This window comes from Petaurus breviceps, unplaced genomic scaffold (assembly GCF_028583685.1).
Source record: "Petaurus breviceps papuanus isolate PSGF00001 unplaced genomic scaffold, PetGlider_PUasm1.0 90919, whole genome shotgun sequence".
Classification (NCBI taxonomy): Eukaryota; Metazoa; Chordata; class Mammalia; order Diprotodontia; family Petauridae; genus Petaurus; species Petaurus breviceps.
The window spans coordinates 31,028,029-31,039,800 of NW_027187378.1; the positions used below are offsets into that span (position 1 = coordinate 31,028,029).

Below are 11,772 nucleotides of genomic sequence, written 5' to 3' on the forward strand. Positions count from 1 at the left end.
GAGAGGATATGGGTAATATATTGCACGTAACACAGGCTGTATTGCTTGTGTGTGTGTGTGTGTGTGTGCGTGTGTAGTCTTGTGTGGTTTGTCCTTTGTTCTCGAAGAGGACCCTGGTATCAGGAAAATGATGCCATAACTTGCAAGTAAATTGGATTTGAGTGAGGGAGAGCTGTGCAAAGTCCCCAGCCTCACTTTCTTCTCTGTAGCCATCTCTCTAAGTCTAGTGTTTAGATATAGATCAGGACAACTGGAGATGGCCCAGGATTCAGTGAGAGACCTTGGCCTTTTCAAGCTAAGATCTCTCCAAGTTCTCACTTTGACTGAGATAGCACCCATTCAGTGATTAGGACTGTTTACAAAGTGAACCAAGGGATGGTTTCTTTAATTAAAAAAAAAATCAACCTGGGAGGGGAAGACCTTTAAGGTTCCTGACCCAAAGAGACACAATTACTATTTATTTTCACTCTGAGCCATCATGATTCAGACAGCAACCATTAAGTGGTGTTTGGGTAAGGATCTATTGTTGGTCAATCAATGAGAGCCAGAGTGAATTGTGTTTAAGGCCTAGTCTTTAAGAGCAAACCCCAAGATATCTAGGTAGGTTTCAGCCTTTAAAACCTACCCTCCCTTGGGCAGAGCACCTTCAGGTAAGGGCATAATATCCTATGTGGAGAGAGAAGAGAAGGGGGAGGTTGGTACTGGGTTGCCCAACTGGAACTGGCCAGGTTCCCAGTGGGTTTACAGCTCTGACTACTCACAGGTTGTGGTTTGTCCTTCCTTCTTGAAGAAGACCTTGACATCAGGAAGATGATGCCATGATTTACAAGTAAATTGGATTTGAGTGAGGGAAGGCTGTGCAAAGTCACTAGGCTCACTTTTTCTTCCAGAGCCATCTGGGTCCAGTGGCCAGATATAACGCAGAACAACTGGAGATGACCCAGTAAACAATTAATATTAGGTGATGCTCAGATGAAGCTATCCTGTCTAATAGCTGCCCTCCTTGTTGATTTCCTTTATCACCCCTCCCCACAATGTCTCCCTGAGCCTTCCCTTGTAAGAAGTAAGAAGTTTGGTGCCATGCTGGGGCTACACTATGAACTGGGGATATTTCACATTAAAAAGGGAAGACTTGTTGGGGGAGGAAGGTGCGGTGTATACAGTAGTCTTCAATTATGTAAAGGGCTGTCACATGAAAACAGGATTAGACTTGCTTTACTTGACCCTAGAAGGGGAAAGTAGGAATAACAGGTAGAAGTTTCAGAGGAAGCAACTCTTTAGGCTTGATATCAGGCAAATCTTCCTAAAAATGAACACTATCCCAAACTGGAATTGGGTGCCTTGAGAAGTAATGGGTTTTCCCTCCCCGAAGGTCTGAGACCACTTGTCAGGTCTATTTCAGAGGATTTTGTTCAAGTATGGGTTGGACTAGAAAACCTTTGAGGTTTCTTCCCACCCTGAAAGTCTGTGATTTTTTTCTCTATCTTCCCAACAAGAATGATACCCTTTTAATCTTTTCCCATTCATCTTTCTAACTCCAGTTTCCTTCCCTCTATACTATTTCTCTTCTTTTTTTTTCCTTTCTTCACACCCCATGTCTCCTCTCTTCTCTATTCTTCTTGTCCTAGAAGGAAAATCACTGCTTTTCTATTCATGGAGTCTTTGTCCTTTCCCCGAATCTCTCTCCCTGTCTATTCTCTTGATTTCTCCTTCCCCTGATCACTCCCTTCCCTCTTTTGATAGACTGTTTCTTTTTCCTTATCCTCCCTCTTAGCCCCATGCCCTTTCCTGTGGGGGGAGGAGGGGAAGTTGAGTCCTCTGCTTCACATCACTGTCTCCTGCCAGGCCAGGGTGGGTGGAACTGAGTCTTGTTTCTGGGGTGCTCAGGATCTCATCTCTGCTATTTGGAAATTTACTGCCCATGAAGGTGAATCTGACACTCCAGCCTAGACCTAGCTTCTTTAACAGAGCAGACTCTGAGCCGAATTGAGCATTTAGTCTCACGTCATTTTAGGGAGCCAGGACTATGATGATCAGGGGAAAGAACTAAGGACTCCTGGGTAGGGGTTGAAGGGGATGTCTCATTATCTATCTATATCTGTATACATGTACACATACACACATATATACATATATATGTGTATATGTATATGTTCATACTATATATATATAATTTTTTTTTTGAGCTTGAGGTGCAATAAAGCCCATCTGGGCACGCAGCCGAGTCAGGTACTGACTCAGGAAGGCCTTACCTCTCTGCCTACTTGGATCAGGGAAATGGCTACACCAGGGGTGCCGAACCTTCAGCCTTAAGGATTTGTTCTCTAAAATTTGGCTTCAGTCAGGCTGAACTTAAGGATTTAGAAGACCACATGTGGCCTTAAGTTTCCCTGCCCCTGATCTACATGTCCTCCCTTGCTCCCCCCAAGCTATTTTATCTACTTTAATGATAGGAAGAGAATGAAGAAAGTCAAGGGCACGTTAAAGCCCTTGGAGGTCCATACAGTAATGCCATAAACCATATTGAGGGGAGGGAGCTTGGAAGGAGAGAGGCTGAGTTCCTTGTGATCTTGCACATTTATGTCCAGGTGGCCACCATCCTTCCATTCACCTAGGCTGGTGGCCTTAGTGATATATTTTTGGTGTACCCTTCTCTCTCTCTGTCCCACATATCCATTCAATTACCAAATATTGTTGTTTCTACCCCCTTGATATCTCTTGTAAAAGTCCCCTTTTCTCTACTCACACAACCATGGCCCTGGTTTTAGCTTTCTTTTTTTCCCCCCTTTTTTCAGGGGTGAAGGAAGGGCAATTGGGGTTAAATGACTTGTCCAAGGTCACATGGCTAGTAAGTGTTAAGTGTCTTAGGTCGCATTTGAACTCAGGCCCTCCTGACTCCAGGACTGGTGCTCTATTCACTGCGCCACCTAGCCACCCCAGTTTTAGCTTTCTTCCTTTTTCCCTTTGACTATTGCATCTGCTTCCTGTTTGGATTTCTTACCTCAAATCTCTCCCTTCTGGGATCCATCCTCCACACAGCTACCAGGCTGATTTTCCCAGAACTCATGCTATTTTCCCACTCCACTTACTCCAGTGACTCTCTATTACCTCCAGGACCATGTATCATTTTCTCTGGCATTTAAAACCCTTCCCAACCTGGACCTAGCCTGTTTCCCTAGCCTTGTTTTCACATCACTCTCCTCCACACCCACTGCTGCTCATCCAAAATTTCGTTCTGGTTTTTCTTCCTACTGCTATAATTACATACTAATGTAAGTGGCCGCTCTGCAGACCTCCCTCTCCCCTAGAGGGACTCTGAATGACCCTGCCCCATCCTGGACTGCTTGCCCTGCTGGAGTGGCTCCAGTGCGGGGGGGGGGGGGGGGTCCCAGGCCTGGGGCTGCATCTGTTGCTGTTGCTGGGGCCCTCTGCTGGGAGCCAGAGCTGGAGCCCAGTGCCCAGGAGTCACATTCATTATGGAAAGTGAGAATTGTCTGTGCTGCATCCACCATCCCTATCCTTTTGCGCAGGTTAATACCGGTGCCTGAGATGTTCTTTTCTCACCTCAGAATTGATAGTTTCCTTTGAGGCTCAACTCAAGCCCCCTTGTATGCTACATTAGTCCTTTTCTGTCTTTTCTTTATTCTTCTTCCTTCCTCTTTTTGCTGGGCCTTCCCCCCAAATCAACTTGTATTTATTTTGTTTTTTGCTTTTTGGAAGGGGGAGGGTAGGGCAATTAGGGTTAAGTGACTTGTCCAAGGGTGCATGGCTAGTAAGTGTTAAGTTTCTGAGTTCACATTTGAACTCAGGTCCTCCTGACTCTAGGGCTGGTGCTGCATTCATGTGCCACCTAGCTGATCCAAAAGGCTACTAGTATGTTCTTTTTTCTTTCTTTTTCTTTTTGGAGGGGGGAAGGCAGGGCAATTGGGGTTAAGTGACTAACCCAAGGTCATATGGCTAATAATTGTGTCAAGTGTCTGAGTTTGGATTTGAGCTCAGGTCATCCTGACTCCAGGGCTGGTGCTCTATTCACTGCATTGCCTAGCCACCTAGACATCCCTCTTGTATTTATTTCATATACACTTCTATATGTAAACATTAATTCTCTTGGCTAGATTGAAGACTCCTTAGGGCAGGGACAATTTTCACATTTGTCTTTGTGACCCTATTACCTGGTACATAGTAGGTCCTTAATAAATGCTTCCTAATTGATTCATGAGCAATTGGCCAGAGTCTGGATGCTGCCAAGTGGGCCTCCTGTGCCTACTGGGTCGGCTGTGACAGCAGTGAAAGGCTTGTTACTGTATACGTAGATTTCCTTACATTGGTGCCAGGGAGGGATCGCCACTGCATCATAAAACTTGTAGTTGTGTCCTGGATCTCCTTCTGTTCTCCTGGGGGATTTTTCTTGGACTATCTTTTTTGCCTGGGCATATCTCATGTGTAGATAGAGTTAGAAGACCATCCCAAAGAGCATGGCTTGAATGGCACGGGGAAGGTTTCCCTGCTTGAAATTAAATTTCCCTTCTTTTCCAGTCCCGACTTTTAGAATCTTAGAATTAGAGAATCATTCTTGTGGATCTTTAAGAATCTTCTGCTGGAATGCCATTGCTCCTAGGAGGGCTAACATCTTTAGCCTTTGTTATAAAGGCTCTAAAGAGATGGATTGACAGATGGTTGAGAGCAAGGTAGGCATTTGGTATATGAACAGGAAGTTAGTACTAAGGGTCATAAAGAGATGGAGGGTGGGGCAAGGAGTACTGATTCCAAAACCTCGCCTCTCATACCTTAGTTCTGCTGAGGGTGGGCCCTGCCTGTGACTACAAGCCCCTTCTACTTCCTCTCATTCAGCCTTTGTGGGAAGAGTTCAATCTGGAGTCTGGGATGGAGAATATCATTCCATTCTGAGATAGGTGAATTAGGGCCACTCACTGTAGCAGATTGAATGAGGGGTATTTCTTTCTGAAAGTTCTAGGAGTTTTGAAATGAGAAAGAAACTTGATCTGTTTTTCCTACCCACTTCAATTCCTATATTTGGAGGCCAAAGCCTCTCCAAATGAGTGATTATGCGATAAACCAGCATCCACACTTACATGTCTAAATAAGATTTATTAAAGGATTTTCTTTACAGATGGCTGGAGATAGGAGGGGTGCTATGGTCCTTCTAGAGGTAGTGGTGTGGTATTTCTGAAAATAGCTTCCTACATTTCTCTTTGTGTGTAGGAAAAGTCTCATCTCTGACATGTATTAGAGATGCTCCCTCAATTTTCAAGGGTTATAGAGAAGTGATTGATAGGGAAACAAATTATTGTTTCTTAACTCTACTTCTAGATTTATGCTCTGGGGAGTTTTGATGGTAGTGAGGAGGGGCAAAGGAGGGATAAAGGGAAGTGGGGAGAGAATCTGACTCATCCCATGACTAACTTTGGTTGAGCCTGTTCTCATAGAGATAGAAGCCTTCTGTCTCATAGACTGGACTTCTGAGAAACCCTCCTGGGCACAGGTAATCATGAATTCATACAAAGAACCAAGGTGCCAAAGTTTGCTCATGGCAAATTTTGCTCTGATTTATACCTCTGTTAAATCAGTGTCCAGACTCTAAAGCATGTTACCGACCCAGTGAACAGGTTAATGTTCACTCAGGGCATTCTTTTCAGTACTTCAGTAGATGAATGGGGATCTCTGATATTGAATGGATTAGACCCTATCTTCTGAACTGTCTATTCCTCAAGCTGTCTTTCTCCTCTCTCTATTCACCTATCCGTCTTTTGGTTCATTGCTGCACTCGTCTTTCTGGATTTCTTGTGGGTTGCTCTGTTCTCTATTTCACTCTTTGCTCCCTCTATCTTTCTTTGTTTCTCTATCTGCCGTTCTATCTCTCTATCTCCTTGATAATCTCCCCTTTATTCTCCATACCCATCTATCTCACAGAATGGCAGACACTTAGTTCTGCCATGGTTCCCTAACCCTTTCACCTCTCTCATACCCCTCCCCACCCTTGTCTATGGCTAATTACTTTTTCTTGGAAGCTGCTGATTCACTTAGATTCTCTTCACCCCATTTTCTGCCCCCTGCCCCCCACCCCTTATCTGTACATCTCACCAAAACCACTTCCTGACCGTTCCCAGAGTAGCATGCCATTGTGGGAGTGCAGCTATGCTGGCAGATGTAAATAGATAGGCTGGGAGGCAGGCATTCTGGGCTGGGCCTGCTAATTCTCTTGCTAGGGCCCGGAGTAGGCTGAGGCTTCATTCAATTATGTCACATCCACTCAGGCGGTTTGCCCAGACAACACAAAACAGCTCAGCTCACCCTTCCCTGCTGGGACCTAATGGAGGGAAATCTCACTGGGTCTGATCAGCCAGGGGGGGTCCTCTTGGAATTGGGATGGGTCCCGCCTGGCTGGACTCCCAAGCTATTAACCAGTCCTCTGGCCAATTATGCTGAACAGTTGACCTTCGGTGTTTGTCCCTTTCACCTCAATCATCTTGGAATTATGTTTCAGAGGTTCTCACTCTCACATTCCTTCATACACCCCAATGCAGTATTCCTTAGGATGAACTCCCCTCTCTCCAGGTCCGTAGCAGGTCTAGGGATCTCCCTGTAGGAGATGGGTTGGCTTTCACTATATTTCCCCCAGTTCAACTCTGTTTACCTCATCCACTAGTCCAGGCCTGGCCATGTCTTATATTTGCACTTTTCCAGAGGGTCACTATATTACAGTCTGCCTTGTTTATTGACAAACTGTGTGGTGGCCCAGACAGGAAGTGCCCTGGTCTTTGAGCCAAAGGACCTGGTTTCAAGCATTGGCCCTGACACTTAGTAGCTATGAGACCCTTGAGCTCCCTGTGGCTGAATTTCCTTATTTGTAAAATGGGAACAGTAACACCCGTGCTAAGCACCTCACATGACTGTTGTCACAGAAGTGTTTTATGAGCCTTAAAGGACAATAGAATGTGAATTGGTTAAAAAATAAAACCAATGAGATAATAGATGTGAAGGCAATCTGTAAGCTAATAAAAATGTTATAAGATGTTTGTTAGCTATTATTCAATCAATAATAAGTATTCACTGCGTGCCGACTGAGCTGTGGGGAATATGAAAAAGGGGAAGGTTTAGTCCCTGTCTCCGAAGAGTTCACAATCCACTCGAAAAGTCAAGAGAAACAATGAGTTTTGTTTTTCTTGCTTTCTCAAAGGCGGGAGGGGGTAGGGCTGGTAGGAAAAGGAGACAGGAAGGATAGAATTCCAAGCTGAAAATAAAATAAAATTGAATCTCTAAAAAGAAAGAAGAAAAGATGAAACACATAGGGAGAAACAGAGGACAAGAAAAATCCTGGCTGACACTGTTGAGAGCAGAGGAGGGTTAGATCATAGAAGGCTTGAACAGTTGGGGAAGGCTTCATGGTGAAGGGGAAGTTGAAATGGGGTTTAAAAATTTTAGATAGGGAAATAGGAGGGATAGCCGGGGGAATAGAATGAGTAAAATCATGAAGGGAATGTCTATGTTTTCTGCTGGGGAAAATGAAGGGATCACTCTGAATAGTTTGAAGGGAGGGTATGTGGAAATCATTGGGTAATAAGGTTTGGAATGGTAGATGAGACTAGATTATTGAGAAACTTGAAAGATGAGCAGAATTGCTTGAACTTGTTATAGTAAGTAGTAAGGAGATACTATAGGTCCTTGGGTAGGGAAATGGTATAAACATGGCACTCATCTCCTCCATGGCTCTGTCTGGTGGAGCCCCCCCCCCAAAAAAAAAAAGTCCCCACAATCTCAAGATGTGACAGTGAAGGCAGTAAGATTGTACTTCTGCCATAGCTTAGGATGCAGATAATTCTTCTCCCTGGGGGGAACTGAGGCTGAGTCACCATTTGGTGAAGCCACTAAAAAAAATCTTAAGGTCTCAAGATGCAGCAGTGAAAGGCAGTGAGGTTGTGGTTCTGCCATAGCCTAGGACATAGATAATTCTTTCCCCTGGGGGAAACTGAGGCTGAATCACTGACCTGAAGCCTTATGAACTCAGTGAAAGAGCTAGTCGTAGAATTCAGGTCACCTGCCTCCTAACTTATTTCCTTATCATTACTATGGTCCTCAGAGGATAGTCATTGATCATCTGCCATGAATTGAATGAGGGATCCCCTCCCCTCAATCCATCCCATGAAGTTAAAGGAAACATTTTTAGGGCAAATGGAAAACAAATTTTACTTTACACAGTGGGTAGTAAACACAGAGTACTCGCCTCCTAGAAATAAATATATGGCATTATCTCTGAGGGCTTGCCTGGCAAGAAACACAAATAGAGTAGAGAAGGCCTTAGAGAAATTTGTGGATGATGGTTTCACAGTATGCTATTAGAGTGAAATCAAGACTATTTGAAGCTAAACTCAGGGAAAGACAACTCCCCCAAGTCATCCCTTAGGGCCACTATTAGACACAGAACCTGGGCTGAGTAGATCAGAGGGTCTATCCTCAAATGGCTTTTTTCAACTTCTAGAATAGTCTTGTCCAGACTTTCTAGAGTTTCATCTCAAGACTTTGATCCCATGCCTCTCCTTTCCATGCCCTAGAAGGACTGGATGGCATAGAGAAGCTGTGACTACAAATAATGAGACTGATTTTCAATGTCTGGCTAGTAGAATACATCTCATTACTTTATGGTCACACTTCACATTTTTTTTAAGATTAAAGTGAATTGCACTTGGTTTTGTTTTGAGAGAATTTCATGACTCCTGCTGTGGGCCAGTGGGAGTCCTAGATGGTGCTGATAGTTCATGCTAGGCTGGTGTCTCTCTGGAGGGCAAATCATATTGAGGAGACCAATCCAGGGGGCAGAGGAGGTGGCTGAATACAGAATTTTCTAAAGGACATCCTGAAACAGTACCAAGAAATGGAGCTAAAGGTCAGACACAGAACCAGGTATTAGTCAAAGAAGGTGGTTGGAAGTTGGACACTTTATTCTTTGTAGGGGGTAGGTTGTTTAGCTGTGGAAAGAGTGTCTGTATTTCCTACATGTCTATCTTTGTGCGAATAATTTCCTTTAGCAGTGCTGGTGGCAAAGCTCAGATAGTGATGGCCAGATGAAAAAGAGAGGGATTTTCTTTGGAGAGGTGAGGGCCTATGGGAACAGAATGTTGCCTATGTTGTCATACAAGGTCATTGGGACAGTTGGTTTTACTTAACTACTTTTTTTTTGTTACAGGGGACACCTAGATTAACTAGGTGTTAGTGGTGGGAGTATAAGAAATGACTGCTAAACCCAACAACCAAATGTTCAAAAGAAAAAAAAAAGGAAAAGGGAGGAAGGGATTATTTTTCCTTTCTCTGAGGGCAGGGAATGTTTCTTTTTGCCTTCCCCCCCCCCCCAACACCTAGGTGCCTGGCACATAATAGACATTTAAATACTTGTTAATTGATTGGTTGATAATTTTGAGGGGGGACACTAATGCTCATTAAAGGGAGTCACAGAGAGTCAATGGCAGAGCCAGGAGCAGAATTTTAGATTTCAATCTGGCAGTGATTGAGGCAATCAATAGTGGTGTAGAACACAGTAGGAAGAGAACTGGTTCTGGAATTTCAGGATCTGGGTTCAAATCCTGCTTCTGATACCACATAATAAGACCTTAGGATAAAGTACAATCTCTCTGGGCCTCAGTATCCTCATCTGTAAAGTGAAGGGGTTGAGCTAGATGACCTTTAAAGTTCTTTCCAACTAAAAATCTTGTAACTCCTTGTATCACGCCTGGAACAAGTGCTACACATAGTAGATGCCAGGTAAATACTAACTAAGTGAATGAAAATTCCCAGGCTACTCTTATCTCAGGCTCTTGCTGTTTTTTTGGAAGTACAACCCAGGGGAGAAGGACACAGGAGGAAGTGCTTGGATGCTGAGTTTGAGGCTTGTTGATGCAACCTAGAGAGGCCAGAAGGGGAATAAGCACTTATACCAGGCACTGTGCTAAGTGCTCTACAAATATTATCTCATTTAATCCTCACAACAATTCTGGGAGGTGGGTGCTGTTATTTACTTCATTTCACAGTTGAGGAAAATGAGGCAAACAGGTTAAGTGACTTGCCTAGGGTCACACTGATGGTAAGTATCTGAGGCTTGATTTGAACTCAGGTCTTCCTGACTCTATTGCATTATCTAATTGTCAGAGGGTGTAGGTTTCTTTCTCTCTGCAACTTGTTCCTTCTTCCCCTCAGTTGCAACTGAGACTGGGGACCCAGTGACAAAAGACAGCTCCCCTTCTAGGTCTTGCTGAGTGTGTCTCTAGACTTTGTTGCCTTGGGGTTTTAATTAAATGTCAAATAGAATTTGGGACCAGGTTGCTGATGTGTGCATGAGCGTGAAGTCTTGCAGCTTAGCTCTGGGTCCTCCTTGTTATGTACTGAATTCAGAGGGCTTATGGCCCTTTTAGGCTGAGAGTCACACAAGAATACTCCTCCTTCCCCTTTCTCCCCCAAAACTTTCCTACTGATTTTAGAATTAAAGTTGGAAGAAGGTAAAATTTCACACACACGAGTACTAAGGGTGCACAGATCTGGGATCTGAGTGACTGGGGAATGTGCAGAAATGCATGTATTTAATCTGCAACCTTTCTTTCCAGATCCTGGCTTGTGGGAACACAGCTACCAACACCCCTTGGTTAGCGTTGGCTGACAACTTTGCACCGTATTAGTCCACCAAATTTCCCAGGATGAATTTTGCAGGACTGAAGAGGCACAGCAGCACGGGGGATCCAGCTTTTGTAGTCAGTGGGGTGCTCTAAGTTTGAGTCTCTGGGGATTGTTCTGTGTGCATTCTAGATAGTGCTAGACTTTGAGGGCTGGAAGGTCATCAGAGAACACCTGCTGGGCCATCCAGAGGATGAAACTACAGCCCAAAGAGAAGAAGTGATGTGCAGTTCAACAGTGCCAGAACTGGGGCTTAGACTCCTAACCTCTCTCAAGATTCTGGGCAGGCACATGTCTTAAGTGGCCATTTTGGGTAATTATGTTATTTAATTAAATTCATTAAGTATTGATTAAATTGCTGCTATGTATGTAGCACTGTCCAAGGGGCAATGGATGATACAAAAAAAGATTTAAAAATGGAAACAATTGTGTCTTTGCAGTTGGGTGGGAGACACAGGACATGAAACAGATATGGAACAGTACGAAGCTGTGTACACTAAGTGCCAACTAATTGAGGAAAGACACTAATGTCCATTCAAGGGAAACACAGAGAGTCTGTGGCAGAGCCAGGAGCAGAATTTTGGGTCTTAGTCCGGCAGTGATTGTGGCAATCAGTCGTGGAGCATAACACAGTAGAAAGAACTGGTTCTGGAGTTGCATTTAGTTTTCAATTCCTTTCAGTGACCATGCCTTCAATTTTATTTGGGGCTGTCCTCACTAGCAGGTCCATAGCATCACAGACTCACAAAGTTGGAAGGAAGCTCAGAAGTCATCTCAGGACCAATGCAGGAACCCCCATTGCTGCACTCTTCACTAAGTATTGGGTCATTCAGCTTCTGCTTGTACAACTCTGGCGATAGGGAACTCTAGACTTCACGAAGTAACTTGCTTCACTTGTAGAGACTCAAATGGTTAGGAAGTTCTTCCTGACCTTGAGCTGAAATCTGTCTCCCTCTAACTCTAACCCATTGGTTTTGGTTCTCTTCTCTGGAGCCACCCAGAGTAACCTAATCCATTTTCTGCATGAGAGTCTTTTGAATAGAGGAAGACAGTTATCATGGCTCCTACTCCTTTCTTGGGATTCTAGTCTTTGCT

At 44.1% G+C, this 11,772-nt stretch overlaps 1 long non-coding RNA gene across 1 annotated transcript in view; it reads left to right on the forward strand.

Moving 5' to 3' along the window:
• LOC138151814 (uncharacterized) overlaps positions 1 to 11,057 on the forward strand; it is a 55,617-nt gene extending 44,560 nt beyond the window's left edge. The window contains exon 3 of the long non-coding RNA XR_011165925.1: positions 10,611 to 11,057. This is a non-coding gene — a long non-coding RNA (uncharacterized lncRNA). The remainder of the gene's footprint in view (positions 1 to 10,610) is intronic.
• The last annotated feature ends 715 nt before the right edge of the window (positions 11,058 to 11,772 follow it).